The following is a 17,018-nucleotide window of genomic DNA, read 5'->3' as shown; positions in this document are numbered from 1 at the left end:
GTGAGTGCTCACAAATAGTGAGCGCCTCTGAGTCAGGACCTAAGTGTGTCTGCGGGTGCCATGTGTTAGCCTAAACTTTCCAATACTGTACTCTAAGAGGAGCCTCCTTCCACCATTTGTGCACCCTCTGCAAATGTGGGGATGAGCGGCACAAGTCAACATACTGACATAGAAATCGAGGATGCTGCTGTGGACATTCACCAGGATGTGGAGAATATTTGTGTAGCTGATGCTAATAAGAATATTGATAATGAGGATGTTGTTTGTGTAAATCAGGCACCAGTAGAAACAGTTGTTGCCCATTATAAGGAAAAGACCATCAATCATGCCTGGGCATAAGATAAAAAAATCCACTTCTTATGTGTGGAATTATTTCTACCCAAATCCAGACAATTGTCAAGCCATCTGTACCCTTTGTAAAGCCAGAGTAAGTGGAGGTAGGGACCCTAACCATCTAGGAACCTTCTCCCTGTTACATCATCTGCAGTGCATCCATCAAAAGTTTTTGCAAACTTCAGTACTTTGGCTAAAAAGTAACAACAAGCAGTCCAGTGTCAGATAGCTCCCTTCTCTCTGCTAGATCCAAGCACCTGCCATCTTCACCACGAACACCATCATCAACAAGATCCTCAGTCATTATCAGATGTAGTCCTGCATCCAATTTGATAAGGTTAACTCAGTCCTCCCCTATCCAGGATTTCTCAGAAGAATCCTTGAGCACTTCACCTGCTGCTGCTTGGAGTGGATCTTCATCCCAGAAGGGGACCAGGAAGACTACTAGTAGTAGTTTATAAAAACAATAGACTGTTAAACAATCATTTGCAAAGGGAAGCAAGTATGTTAGCAGTCACCCAGTTGCACAGAGGATCCCTGACACCATATCATCTATGCTGGTATTAGATGTGCGTCCAATATCCACCATGAGTGCAGTGGGTTTTAAACAGTTAATTAAGGTCCTGTGTCCATGCTATCAAATCCCATTTAGATTATACTTCACTAGAAAAGCAATTCCCAGCCTGTACAGGGAAGTTAAGAAAAAACTTAATTAGTGTCCTCAAAAATGCCATTGTACCGACTGTCCACTTAACCACAGACATGTGGATAAGTGGAACAGGGCAAATGCAAGATTACATGACTTTAACAGCTGACTGGGTGGGTTTATTGCCTTCAGCTGCACCAACAGCAGCAGCATCGTCAAAACAGCAGCACATTCAGAGGCATGCTACTCTGTGTATCACCAGTTTCACTAAGAGGCATACCACTGACAAACTCAGGGAAGTCATTGCAAAATGGCTTACCCCACTTGGACTCTCCTCATTATTTGTGATTTCTGACAATGCCACCAATATTGTGAGAGCATTACAGCTGGATGAATCCAACATGTCGTATGTTTTGCTCATACAATCAATTTGGTGGTGCAATTTTTTTTTTTAAAATGACAGGGCCATGCTGGAGATGCTCTCTTTGGCCCGCAAAATATCTGGACATTTTTGCTATTCAGCAGGTGCATGCAGAAGATTGCAACACCTGCAAGAAATGTTGAATTTGCCCTGTCACCAGTTGAAGCAAGAGGTAGTTACAAGGTGGAACACCATCCTTTATATGCTTGTGCAGATGGAGGAACAGCAAAAAGCTACACAATGAACTATGACAGGAAGAGGAAGAGGAGGGGAAATGTACCTTACTCAAGCTCAGTGGAAAATACTTTCAGAGTTGTGCAAAGTGATGTAACTGTTCAAAATAGTCTCCTGTGAAGTGAGTTCAGACACTGCCAGCTTGAGTCAGGTAATTACCCTAATTACACTGTTGAAAAAGCAGCTTGAGAAACAGAAGGAGGAGCTGAAGCAAAGCGATTTCACTAAGTATGTTCGCTTAGCCAGGATCCAAGGGTTTGTCAGGATCTCACAATCGGATAAATACAGTTTGGCGACCACGCTGACCCCTAGGTTTAAGTCATACATTGTGTATTTCTTCCCAATGGACACAGATCTGAAGAGATGCAAAGAGCTGTTAGTAAGCAAATTGTTAGCTCAAGTGGCACGTGATGCAGTGAAGGCTCCTCCTTCAGTTTCTCCAGCAAGTGTGGCTACCAGGAAAAATTCAGCTTTGCCAAAAGACCCACTGGTGTTGCAGATGAGTCAACACAACCATGTTTTGACATCTGGTCAGGTCTAAAAAAATTGCCTACAATTAATGAGACCTCTACTGTGACTTCATCTGACATGGTCACATTCAAAGGACTATTTTAATCATAGCATCCAAATAGGCATGTCAGACAATCCGTTTGACTACTGGCTGGAGAAAAAGGCAATTTGGAGGCCCTTGCACAAACTGGCTTTGCTTTACTTGAGCTGCTCACCCTCCATTGTCTACTCAGAAGAGTTTTCAGCACAGCCGGGAACCTTTTCAGCGATCGGTGTAGGAGGCTACTTCCTCAAAATGTGGAAAAGATGATGTTCATCAAAATGAACTACAAATTCCTCATGGAAGACCTTTACCACCAAATATATCTAAAATTTACAGAGACACCCGAGGCTTTAATGGTGGATTCCAGCGGGGACAAATTAATATTGTGTGAAGATGATGTACACACTGAGGAGGGTGAAAAATCAGATGATGATGGCAGCAGCATCTTGCCTCTGTAAAGCCAGTTTGTGCATGGAGAGATCATTGCCAGCAATGTCTGCTGCCCATTGGTAGCTTGTTTTGTCGAGGCCCAAACAAACCAATCGCTTCAGCCACAATTGGCAGTCCTTGTCGCTGAAGTGATTGGTTTGTTAAACTGTGCATGTCCACCCAACATAAGGGTGGGTGGAAGGTCCCAAGGACAATTCCATCTTGCATCTCTTTTCTTTGCATTATATGCTGTTTGGGTCATTGCTGCCTAACATTTTTAATGCTATAGTTTATTAAACTGCCATCCTGTCTGCCACTGCTGTGTGGCAAATGTTTCATAGATGTCCAATAATTTTTTAAACTGCTGTGCTTTTGTGCCGCTGCTCTGACGCTTCCTTTTTTTTGTTTTATACTGTATTTATTTAAACTAAAAACACAAATAGTCATACTTTCAAAATACTCTTATGCCATTTTTCAGCCTTGATTTGTAGATACCAACCTGGTGGGCTTGGTTTTCCTTGATCATAATGGACATGTTTGGTCAGATGCAGCTCAAATACCAAATGGAGAGGCTAATTTGTGATGGCATTTGGAGATGTTCTCCCTCCTCCCCTCTCAGCTTTCCCATCCATAATTCCAGAAGCACAATGATAAGAGATGTTTAGTACCAGACTTCCCTTTTGCCCCCTTCCTTTTCAGAGCTTCCATTTTGTGCACTGCCACATTAATAGTTCATCCACCCATTCAAGAAACAAAATGGGCAGGTGTGAAACCAGCGTTACCCCCGTCGGTGGGAGGGCCCAAGGACAATTTCATCTTGCACCTCTTTTTTTTGCATTTTGCGCTGTTTGGGGCATAGCGAACTGTCTTTTTGTGTGGATGAAAAGCATTATTGTTATAGTTTATTAAACTGCCATCCTGTCTGCCACTGCAGTGCCATTCTCTTTCCTAGATGTGCCATGTTGGTAATTGAACTGCCACAGTAGCTGAAGTCTTTAACATGCGGTTGCTGAATGGCAAAAATGTCCAGAAGACTTTATGAGACAGCATTTTCCACATGCTCCTTCATTTTTTTTTTAAAATGCAGAACCACCAAAGAGCTCAACTGAGGCAAAGACTGATGTGAATGAGTAAATGTTCTTTGTAAATCCCTCCCCTCCTACCTCATAAATTTGCTTTGGAATCCAAAACTTAAATAAAATTTACTATAAATCAACCCTTCCTTTTACTGACTTCAACTACATACATACTCCAACTCCCTCAGACCTCAGTCTTGATTAATAAAAAACATTTATTTCCTGATGTTCCATGTTGGAAGTTGAACTGCTACAGCCACTGAAATCCTCTACATGCAGTTGCTGAATGCCAAAATTGTCCAAAAATTAGAGAGCATCCCCTGTATGTCCCTTTCATTTAAAAAAAAAATCTGAACCACCAGGTTGATTGGGTGGACAAAACATGGTAGATTTTCAAATTTAGCTAGTTTTTTTCATTGCTCCCAACCCCAACTGGTTGCCCCAGGACCCTGGTGAATTGATAGTCTGTTATAAATAATGGTTCAGCTCAATATACACCTGCCTCCTTTGTATGCAGGTGATTCTAAGCAGAATAACTGGATAATGTAGATGGTGGGTGTCATGAAAGAGACCAGAAATATGAGCAGCAGCACAAAGCATCTTCCTGCCAGGATGTATGCAATACAGTGCAAATACGTTTAATTAAAAAATTAGTTGTGTATATTGGTCACATTACATACATATTTACATGTTACATAAGGTGCGTAAAGCAGGCTTAGGTAACCTGAGGCACACCACCCATTGTTGACAAACAGCTTCCAGTAGGCCTGACAAACAGCATGGATGCTGGGAGTTGTAGTTCAGCCAGAGAGCTATAGGCTGCTTTGCTCTGATGTAAACAGCAAGTCTTGGTCCCATTAACCCTAACAACCTCCCTGAGAACAAAGTAAATGTCTGTTTACAGTGTGTACTATTTAGCACCATAAGCAAGGCCACCACATTTCTATTAGATGTATAAAAAACCTCCTCCAGATCAATGATTTCTTCCAGGAACTGAAGAACTTGATCCTATATTGATCTTCCCTCATAAATTGTCTTAAGTATCAAAACATTAAAATAAATAAATTAAAAACTAATCAATCCTTCCGTCCTTTCCCTGTCTTCAGTCCATAAACATATTCCAACTCCCTAGAGCCTCTGACCTAGTTCTTGATTAATGAAAACATTTTGGGTTTTTAAACTTCCTTTGGGGTCATATAGTTTATTAAACTGCCATCCTGTCTACCACTGCAGTGCCACTCTGTGCCATGTTGGAAGCTGAACTGCCACATGTTAGTGCCGCCCACTGCTTAGTCAGCCAGCTAGCTGGATGCAACCTTTTGGCCTAAACTGGATGATATCAATATTGTGAGGTGGTCAAAATTGACTGTAAATGACTGGATATAAATGTTATTGAGGTTAATACTGTAGGAACAAAAACAGGCCCAAATTATGTGATTATAGCTTTGTTTAAATGATTTTTTAGCAAAACCAAAACAGGCAAGGACGGTTTTGGAAAAAAAAATCCATATCCAAAACATGAAGGAGATACAGATCCAAAACAAAAACATGGGGGTCGGCGCACATCCCTACTTTAAACAGGAACACTCATAAATTACACAGGTTCTGTTGGTGGCTGACTTCAATCCTGCATTTCACCTGGTTTCAACCAGCCACAGAACCTGTGTAATTCATAATTGTCTTGGGGCCTGATTCAGAGCCGGGCGCTCTTTGAGAGCACTCGCTCTGAATCAAGGCATCCATTTTTATTTTAAAGACGGCCTCCTGGCCGCACGCATTGCTGTGGGTGACCACCCACAGCTTATGCGAGTGGCCAGGTGATAGTCGCGATGGTCAAGTCCATCGCGACCATTGGGCTTGTGACGAAGGAAGGAAGTCCACCTACTGACATCAAGAGTGATGTCAGTAGGGACGCCCACAAATGGCAGGCATTCCTGCAGGAATGCCTCCGTTTGCACCGCCACCCCCCCTGCCCGCCTCCAAAATGGGGCAAGCTGTCAATCACCATTGACAGCTGCTCCGCTTTGGTGCGAGACCCGTAGCAATGGAGCGCCCGCCTCTGGCCGAATGTCGCACATGTGCACACCGGAGCCGGCTCCGTCATGCGCATGTGCAGTGGGGGACCATCAACCTGCTTGCGAGTGCTGTGTGCTTGCGAGTAGGTTTGAATCAGGCCCTTGGTTCAAAGGGATAGTATGGTAAGCCTATTCATACTTTAGTATATATAATATATAATATTCATATTAGAAATATAAAATGGCAGTGGTAGTGTTTACTTTGTTTACTGAATTTGTGCTTTTTTTATTTTAGACCTAATTTACAAAAGGTCAAAGCATCCAAGGCCCAGTGCAAAGTCTTTTGTGGTAGTGCCTTGTGCCTGTGTTTGTAGCCTACATTGCCACCAAGGTACAAAGGTTTATGAGCAGGATGATGTAATGCCTGGTGGAGAAGAAGTTTGCAATTCCAAATGTAGGAATTGGGCAAAGTGTGTGTGTTCCTTGCTCCATGGCCCGTGGTTCTGGCTAGCAATACTGGTGGCCCCATCACCAGCCCCCTCTGCTTGACGCCATGATGTCATGCACTCAGAAGCCCTGTTACAGCACTGGCAATAAATATGTTAGTTGAGATGTCTATGCCACACCTGAGGGTTGGTTTTGTTTTGGAACAGGCGTGGGAGACTGAAGAGGAGATTTGAGAGGCGTGGATGAACTTAGGTGGTTTGAGCCAGGACCTCCTCATGTATAGATGCGAGGAGGTAGAGATATGGCAGTGGATGATTGGCCAGAAGGCGTGAAAAAGAATAGAAAGTAACATAAAAAAAAGAATCAGAATAAACAAAACCTACAGCACTAAAGAAATAATGAATGTCAATAATACATCTCTTTAATGTAGGCAATATTGTCTTATAGTAAAATGGAGTCAACCAGAGTTTTTTCCTTCTGGATAGAGTCCTGGATTAACAGTCACTTGGTTGTAACATAAAAGGAGACATAAAAAAGATTAAAACAATGTGTAGTAATATTTGAAGCCACCAAAGAGAAATTGTCATTCAGGGTAGGATGACTATCATAGAGTAATGTATCATAGTGTACCCCACTCACATCATATGTGGGGGTAAGTGTGATAAAAGGTATCTTTATACAGGGAATCTTCTTTAAGGGATTAGCATACCCAACTCACTTCTTGCTACTATAGGTGAAGATATATAAAGGTATCTTTTTTATTATTCTATCCCACTGGCCAAACACCATAGTCAGATGTACATAAACCTTCCTGGTATGGTTTTGATAGTTAGTTGGAGTGAGACACTAGATAGCGTACCCCAACTCACACTGTGTCATTGATATTTAATCATATATTGGTATCTTTGTGTAGAAAATGTGGATTCGTACCCCAACCCACGTAAAATAAAGTGATAGAACTCCCATAAAGGTATCTTTTTCCAACAGTGTTCAATCCTTCAATTTAGGTCCTTAGAAATGTAGCTCCATTGCGTATATGAGTAAACAGGAGTGTTTTCAGTCCAAAAAAGTTTTAATCATTAAAAGAACATATTATCCCAAAAAAGCATATGACAGCACCAAAACCACATAAAAATGGTGCATAAAACAAAAAAATTAAAAAGAACATGGAAAAATACAATAAATATTCAGAATAAAAGCATGTTGAAAAAAAATGGATAATCTAAATTAAAAAGTCCAAGTATTGAGCTACTCACACCCTTAGTAGATGTCAACGCGTTTCAGTCTCCAGGACCTTTTTCAAGACATACTGTTGGTGTGAGGAGCTCGATATTTATGTAAGGATGAACCTATCAGTTAATCACAGGAAGTGGTCATCGTCAACAAAATCGTTATATACAAACAGGTGTGTGAAACATTTAAAAAAATCCTACAGCATATAAGAATATATCAGGGTTATGGAAATATTACTTTCTGAATATGTATAAACCATTTTATCATAACATAATTCCCATTTTGAGATGAATCACCGTAGTTTATATTGTTAGAAAAAAACAGACTTCCGGTAGGTGCATCTTGGGAAATGTAGTCCAAATATTAAAAAGATTACCATAGCTAAAACACAGAGCCCCAGGTGGTAAAATTCAGTTTAAGGATCAGAGCAGGAATAGAAAGTCTTTATTGAACAACAGGTTGGAATGGAACTGAATATATAATACTAAATGAGCAAAATCGAATTGGGACTGATGATGCTGGATCGGTTTGAGACCGATGTTGAGGATTGGAAAAACATGATAGATGAATTGATGAACTTGATCAGTTGGAACTGATGTTGTTGAATTGAGGAACATAATTGATAAGTCTAATGTTGGAAGCATCAAATGAGAAAGATGGTTGGAGGTAATGGCTGGAATCGATGCTTGCTGTAATAACAAGTCAGGTGTGCAAGATGATATAGGAGACTTGTTTGCCAGGTCAAGGAACTGGATATAATGGACTGGGGACCTAATTATTATGGATCATTATTGTGATCGCAGCTGCGGTTATGCACACAGATCCGCTACGAAAATGCGCTAATGAATGCAATCGCAATGCCGTCACAGGCCAACATAAAGACGCACAATTCCCCTTACTAACATCCATAATACTTTGCAAATCTGCGAAACCATCGGTACCATCAAGTAACATCGGAGAATCACGCACAATTGCACAATGTCAGACCTTACTCAGAAATTGCTAACCTCGTCTCACGCAGTGAGAGCTCAAGCTGCTTATGACATTGCAGTGACTAATTTATGCACACCCCTGTAACGTTCAAATGCACTGGCACACCTGCGTTTCGCTGACCATCCCCCATCAACACCCCCAAACACTCCTGTCAATCACTCTGCGATGGTTCTGTATAGTCTCTGCAATCACAGCTCAGTACTCAGGGGAGTAGCGAGGGTGGCTACGGTGGAGCATGTGCTCCGGCCGCCAAAATGGACAGAGGGTGCCATACAGGGTTCCGGAATTCATGGGCGCTACTCAGTATGATGGCCGATTGTTAGTTTCATCTCAGTTTGTTTGCTCTATATCCTTTATAAGTTATGGATCTGAGATCTGTTTCAACATTTCATGCTCCCTCAAGCTGCCAAGATTGCCTCCCCTCCAGCGCTCCCTTCTCTGTGATCATCTTCTGTCACCTCCCCTTTCCTGTCAGATTACATTCACTTTTCACCTCTTTAATTCCCTCCCCTCTCTACCCTGTGATTGGCTCTTTGCCCCTGTCCACTCCTTTCTTATTGGCTTCTGTTCTGTCCCCTTCCCTCTCTGATTGGCACTTTCCTCTCCTCTTTGATCCCCTCCCTCCTTCTCTCCTCATTGTGCTTCAATGGACTTAAAAGTGAAAGTCCTAAACTTCAATTATAAGGCATTAGATTAAACACAGTCACTGCTTTGCTATTTAAAGTAATGAGGTGTTTCCAGGCATGACCACAAAGTGTTATTTGAAAGGTCTTTTAAAAAATATTAGGAGACCTGAAATAATAATAATGGTGGCAGACAGAACATGGTTAGTACTACTCACATTAATATAGGTGCAATGTAGATTTGCAAGGTAGGAGCATACCAGAGAAGGGAGCTTCCCATAGGTGTCCTCACTCCAATAAAAGCTGCTTGGGGCAGTAATTGCAGTCGTAAGCTGTGCAACCTGTGGAATTTCACTCTTGTACATATATTTTGTCAATTTTAGTTAAATGATCAGAATATATAATACAATATCCTCTATTGACTAATAACAATGAGTCAAAGGAGATAAGTCAGATCCTAGGCGCTATACATAAATAAAGCAGTGCCAAAGGAGCTACCCCTTAATGTCAGACAGTGCATCACCGAAGCATTCCATTCCCCCAATGGTACCTCAATGCCAAGTGTCATACTGCCACTGTTTGCTCTTTTTCTCTTCACTTCCGTATTCCTCCGCAGGCTAGCCATACCACACTGACAAAGTTCAGTACAGGGAGGAGGGGTGGGTGGGGCAGTATGACATGCACTTTCTCTGGGCACCATGGTGCCATTCTACTCCTTTGTTAGTACTCAGTAGCTCTTCAACAAGAAGCGATGTTGTACTGGCAATGAGAGCCAGTTAAGGAATGGAATTTATAGGGGTGGATCCCCAGGGATTGGATGCTGTGATCAGCTGGTCTGGGAACAGCGCAATGAAGGGAGGAAGAGCGTCAGGTGACAGAGTCCAACATGGCTGCGCCCATACTGTTGTTCTGGACTGAACTCTGGTGTGCAAAGGTGTGCATCATGCTGGGGAGACATGCTGTGAGCAAGTGACAGCGGAGAGCCATCTTCATGCTCAATGACAGGACACTGAGCAGACGGGGCAGGAGTAGACCTCAGCACCAGCCTAGAGTGATGTGCAGCGTACTACTCCCCCCCTCCCTTCTGCCACACTTTTTACTTACAGTACTAACCAATTAACAAACAGACCTCCAGACGTTTCACTTGGTTGCTTTAACAAATGACAGATCAAGTAAGTTAATAACACTGGTTATATTCTATTAGTCCACTTTAAATATATTTTTTTATTTGCAGTTTGATGTAATATAATATGTGAAATGTACTGCAGATGTCCAACATATGAAGTTTTATGTTTTGTTTTTATGTGTATATTTTTAACATTATATATTTTTATTGATTGTAAAATACAATTGTCATATGATCCACTGTTCTTGGACAACGCTCCTTAAGCACTTAACTGACATGGTTGTGAATGCAGCCAACTATGCTTCAGCTGACAAGGGCCCTCATTCAGAGCCGTCCTCCATAATTATGGAGCGTCCTCCTGGACGCTCGTATAGCTGTGGGTCACCACCCACAGCCTATACGAGCATGCAGGTTGATGGCCGTGATGGTCTTGACCATCGCGACCATCGCCACTGCGAGCCGGAGCCTGCGGTTGAGTTTCTCAACCGCAAGGCCCGGAGTGATTTTGGCTCTATCAGAGCCAAAATCACTCCCACTGACATCACTAGTGATGTCAGTGGGCCGGCTTCTGACGGTAGGCGTTCCCTTGGGAACGCCCCCGTCTGGGAGGCACGCCCCCGGCATGCCCACCAAAGGGGGCGTGCTGTCAATCAATATTGACAGCACGCCCCCTTTGATCAGACACAACGAGCAAAGGAAAGTCCTTTGCTCGTCGCGTCTGGTGCATGCGCACGACGGAGCTCCCGCCGTCGTGCGCATGCGCAGTGCACACCATCGACCCACTTGCGAGCGGACAGCCGCTTGCGAGTGGGTCTGAATCAGGCCCAAGGTGCGACTGTGCTGCCCTGCTGAGTTTTTGAGGGGTAAATCCATTCTACAAATGTGCAGCACGGATCTCTTCTGACTCCCCGGACTATCTTGTGGACCCGACAATTTCTGACCGGTTTTGCCAGAAAAAAATCGCCAGTTAAGTGGTTAATATATCTTTTTGCTGCTTTTATAATAATATATTCAAGGTAAATATAAATAGATTTGTATAATTAACTCTATACCAAAGACCATACAAAGGCCAATGAATTTATGAGTATGAGTAGTAAGGTAATTGAATTGTTTACCGCATAGGGCAGTAATAGTAATTTCACTAACATTTTAAAAATGTATTTTTTGCCTTTATTACGATAAATGCTGTATGTATTTATCTGATTGATGTTTATGGAATGAAGAATGTTTGCTTACCTCCTGTAACTACAACTGTTACAACATTGGTGACTTTTCAGTTTCTCATTCTCGATACCCCATCTCCTTCTCTCCCCGCATCCAATCTCCCAATTATACAGCTTCCACCTTTGCAATATTTCTTAAATCAGACCCTTTCTCAACGCGGATAGGGCCGCAACTAGGGGGGGCTAAAGGGGCACGTGACCCAGGTGCCGGACTTAAGGGGGTGCCGGGGAGAGGCTGCCGGGAGGCTAGGTTGCTGCTCTTCTGGATTTTGTCAGTCTAATGTGGTGCTGGTTGCAAAAATCAGTGCTCGCGGACCAGCAGCCAATCAGCACAGGCTGCTGGTGACGTGTCTCTAATTGGTTCGTGAACGGCACCACATTAGAATGACAACAGTACTGACAGCTCCCCAGCATGTGGCAGCCTCATCCCATGCATCCCCGAGCTCACCCACCACGCAGCCCTGGCAGGTAAGAGAAGGGAGATGGGGCCTTACTGTGGCTTATTGTAAAAGAGGCCTAACTGTGGCATAATGTGTAAGGAACCTATCTGTGGCATAATGTGTAAGGGGCCTTACTGAGGCATAATATAAAGTGGGCCTTACTGTGTGGCATAATGTGGCATTACTGTGGAATAATGTATAAGGGGCATTACTGTGGCTTAATGAATAAGGTGCATTACTGTGGCATAATCTATAAGATGCATTACTGTGACTTAATGAATAAGGGGCATTACTGTGGCATAATGTGTTGTAGGGGACATTACTGTGGAAGAATGTGTTGTAAGGGGCATTATTGTGTTGCATAATGTATTGTAAGGGGCATTACTGTGGCATAATGTGTTATAAGGTCATTAATGTTTGGCATAATGTGTAATAAGGGGCATTACTGTGTCACAAAACCACACACCCCTTTTGTCGTCTATATTGTATTTTTTTGGGGGGCGCCAAATTCTGGCCTTGCCCCGGGTGACAAAAATCCTAGTTTCGGCCCTGACATCGGTGCCACCAAAATACTCATCCATGAAAACCCACCCACTCTCTATCCCAACTGGGATCCAGTCAATTGATGAGCAGTAATTAGATAGACAATGTCTAGATAGACAACAGATATTAAGCAGGCAATAGGTTGACAGGGACAAAAGGTTGACACAGAAAAGGTTGACATGGATAAAGCTTCACAGGGTCAAAAGGTTGTTACAAAAATGGTTAAAAAATTTTTTATTTAGGGCTACGCACTTAACGGAGTGTTAGGTATAGGCACTAGAATGGACAGTTGGGATTAGGAACTTACCCTGACAGTTAGGGTTAGGCACCAGGAGGGAGGGCTATGGTTAGGCATCAAGGGGAAGGTTAGGGTGAAAATTAGGGCTAGGAAAAAAAAAATCAGGTGTCGACCTTATGTCGACGTATTGCCTGTTAACATCTGTTGTCTATCTAAACATTGTCTATCTAATTCCTATCTATCTTTTATACCAAACCCATCCCAACTTGCCCTCCTGGTTACACCTCTACTTCTAAGAAAGGAAGTCCTCATGGGCTGGACTCTTTTTCCATGTTCTCACCTGGTATCACTATCCATTTCACTAGTGCATCTTTGTTCCCCTGTCTCCCTCCAGAGAGTCTATCTTGCCTGTCTGTCTGGTGCTGATTTACTTCCAACACCTCATGTACACTTAAACTTCACTTCACTACTTGCTTTTACTAGCTATAGCGAGTCGCTCTACTCTGCACTTCCCTTCCTCCATTCTGCACTCTGGCTTTGATTGTATTATTTTGCTGTTATCCTGTATATATGGTTGTATAATTGTGTTGTTTAAGTTCTGTATTCAGGATGATACACAGAATTAAAAAAGTCAACAAGAAATCAAATAAGGACCATACAGATAAGGCAGCAGGATGACAGATAAGGCAGCAGTCTTTGCTGCAAGCAGGCATTATTGTGAAAAGTCTACCAGTGAATACAATGTTTTGCTTCTGCCATAGAGTATCAGCAGGACAATTGAGTGTCTACAGCAAACCATAAGCTACAATGAAAACTTCCCATTCATTCATGGCATGATAAATTCATAAATGTCCATCAGAACATGCAGAAAAATACAAGGACTACACACTGTTATACTGCAGACCTATCACACCGTCTGTCACACCACATACATATAGTAACCTCCTGGGCCGGTGCAAGGTGTCACGGAATCCTAGTCAAATCTTACGCCTACCGACCCGCCCCTCAAATGTCAAATAGAGAAACCCCCTTTCCCAAACTATCTATGTAGAATAAAAACTGTACGCTACATTTTTGGGACCCAGGTGGCTGTAGTGTAGGGTGGGCCACAGACAGGATGTAGAGAGAGATGGGGTGTAGACCACAGCACCATTACACTTACCGACACTTGGGACCGAAAATCTCTTCTCAGGCTCTCAGCCCGGGCAGCTTTCCTGCTCCTTGTCTCCACGAGGAAGAGTAGGAGCAAAGAAAGTATAGAAGAGGCAAGGGGGCAGGCACCACAGGGATGATTGATTTATTCACAGTTCACTTGTAAACAAGTGAAATCAAGCTGTCAGCACTGACACTGACAGGCAGCCCAGTCACGGCAAGCAGACACTGCGGGGAGTGAAGAGACGGTGTGCACTGCTGGTGCACACTGTCACAGCTACTGACAATGGTGGCCACGGCTGGCTAGACCAGCGTCGCGGCCACCACTAGATCACAAGACATGGAGAGCCCATAGCACAATCAAGCACATTTATCAGTGCCGTGTGGTGCTCTCCAGTGGCCGGTGATCCTAGGCAGCTGCCTAAAACTGCCTAATGGTGGCGCCGGCCCTGGTAACCTCTCTAATTGACTTCAAATGAAAATATTATCATGTGATGATACAATGTGTTGCAGTGTGGCTTTGATAAATGGCACTTTGATATCTTTGCCTTACTGTAGGTGCCAAAACACTACCGGGATTATTTATTAAAAAGCAGCAATATTTTTTTTTATGCTGCTTTTGAGCTACTTAGCATATAGAGGTATATACTGTATACATATATATATATATATATGTATTTGACTACTATATGACATTTTCATGCATGGTATATATAGAGATGTGCGCCGACCCCCGTATTTTGGTTTTGGTTCTGGATCTCCCCTGGTTTTGGATCTGGATTGGTTTTGATAAAACCTCACCTCCGTGTTTTGTTTTCGTGTTTTGGTTTTGAATCTGGATTTTTCTTTAAAAAAACAGCTAAAATCAAGTAAAATGTGGCTTTTTTGGTTCCTACAGTTTTAATAACCTCAATAACATTTATTTCCACTCGTTTTCAGTCAATTTTGGTTACCTCACAGCTCACAATATTGATTTTTTCATCTAATTAAAGGGCCAAAAGGTTGCATCCAGTTTGCTAGCTCAAAACTGATTGATATAATTATTAATAGAGTTGAGGACTGTGCAAAGATGATGGTTGGGATACCCTTGAGGACTGAAGGCATGGGCCTTCATAGAGGACAAGGAAGTTGACGGCCTTGCATTATCATGATGACTGCTGGCGGCAGCTACAATATGTGGTTCTTGGCCTTGCTCTCCTGTCATGTGACAGCCCTCCATATTTTCTGCAGTCTTGAAGCAATGTCACAAACACCAATAGTGTAAGGTGCGGTTACAAAATTAACACATGTACAGTCGTGCGAACACAGAAAAAAAAATATACAAAAGACACTATTTTTTTTTTCGGGTCCAGAACTTGGGTCCAGAGCACAGATTGGTGACAAATGGAGTCGGGCAGCACTAGGTTGCATTGCTGTATCTTGTGTGGCTAAGCCTAACATGCACACACACACAGAAAATAAATAGACAAAAGACACAATTTTTTTGTGGGGTTTTTTTCGGGTCCAGAACTTGGGACCAGAGCACATATTGATGACGACTGGAGTCGGGCAGCACTAGGTTGTGTTGCTGACTTGCTAGATCTTGTGCGGCTAAACCTAACATGCACGCAGACACACAGACACATATTAGACAAAAAAAGACAATTTTTTTTTCCAGGTCCAGAACTTGAGCCCAGAGCACAGATTGATGACGACTGGAGTCGGGCAGCACTAGGTTGCAACTTGCGTTGCTGGCTGGATCTTGTGCGGTTAAGCCTAACACGCACACACACACACAGGCAGTGAAAGACAAAAAAAAGACAATTGATTTTTTTTTTGCGCTCCTGAACTGGAGCCCAGAGCACCGATTGATCGTGACTGGAATCGGGCAGCACTAGGTTGCAACTTGCGTTGCTGGCTGGATCTTGTGCGGTTTAGCCTAACACGCACGCACACACACAGACAGTAAAAGATAAAACAAAAGACAATTGATTTTTATTTTTTTTCAGCTCCAGAACTTGAGCCCAGAGGACCGATTGATCATGACTGGAGTTGGGCAGCACTAGGTTGCATCTTGCACTGCTGGCTGGATCTTGTGCTGTTAAGCCTAACACGCACGCACACACACACACAAACAGACAGTAAAAAATAAAAAAAAGACAATTGATTTTTATTTTTTTTCAGCTCCAGAACTTGAGCCCATAGCACTGACTGATCACGACTGGAATCGAGCAGCACTAGGTTGCATTGCTAACTTGCTAGATCTTGTGCGGCTAAGCCTAACACACACAGACACACAATTTTTAGAAAAAAAAGACAATTGATCTTTATTTTTTTTCAGCTTTATTACTTGAGCCCAGAGCACCGATTACTCATGACTGGAGTCGGGCAGCACTAGGTTGCAACTTGCGTTGCTGGCTGGATCTTGTGCGGTTAAGCCTAACACGCATGCACACACACAGACAGTGAAAGATAAAAAAAGACAATTGATTTTTATTTTTTTCAGCTCCAGAACTTGGGCTCAGAGCACCGATTGATCACGAATGGAGTCGGGCAGCACTAGGTTGCAACTTGCGTTGCTGGATCTTGTGCGGTTAAGTCTAACACGCACGCACACACAGAAAAATATTACACAAAAGACACTTATTGTTTTTTTTGTAACAATTTTTTTTTTTTAGTCCAGAACTTGGGCCCAGATGGATGCAGCAGAGCCCAGATGTATTCTGCACCAGCTCAGATGGACACAGCAGACAGCACAGCCCAGAATGGATCAGCAGCACCAGCCCAGGACACAGCACAGCACCACCAGCCCAGGACACAGCAGACAACACCAGCCCAGAATATATCAGCAGCACCAGCCTAGGACACAGCAGACAGCACAGCACCACCAGCCTAGGACACAGCAGACAGCACCAGCCCAGAATGGATCAGCAGTGCACCAGCCCAGGACACAGCAGACAGCAAGACACCAAACAACACCAGCAACTCTCCCAGCCCTACACTACCCACCCTCCCTGTTCAGTCTCCACAGCCGGAGTGAAATGGCGTCCTTCGTGTGGTCCCTATATACTACATTGATCATAGAGATGTAAGTTCGCGAACCACGAGATTTCCGACTCTATGGTTTTGCCTCGGTTTTGAGATCCGAGTCAGGCGGGAAACCCCGAGCCTGCTTGGATCCAATTCGGATCTGCTAAATTCAGGTGGGTTTGGATCTCTGAAATCCGAACCCGCTCATCTCTAGATATATACAGTATTTTATAAAGCTGCTGAAATTTTGTCACACAATATGTCATATTACAAAGTGTATTGTC

The sequence above is a fragment of the Taudactylus pleione genome, unplaced genomic scaffold (assembly GCF_031769625.1).
Source record: "Taudactylus pleione unplaced genomic scaffold, aTauple2 ptg000179l, whole genome shotgun sequence".
Taxonomy (NCBI): Eukaryota; Metazoa; Chordata; class Amphibia; order Anura; family Myobatrachidae; genus Taudactylus; species Taudactylus pleione.
This window is presented reverse-complemented; position numbering follows the sequence as displayed.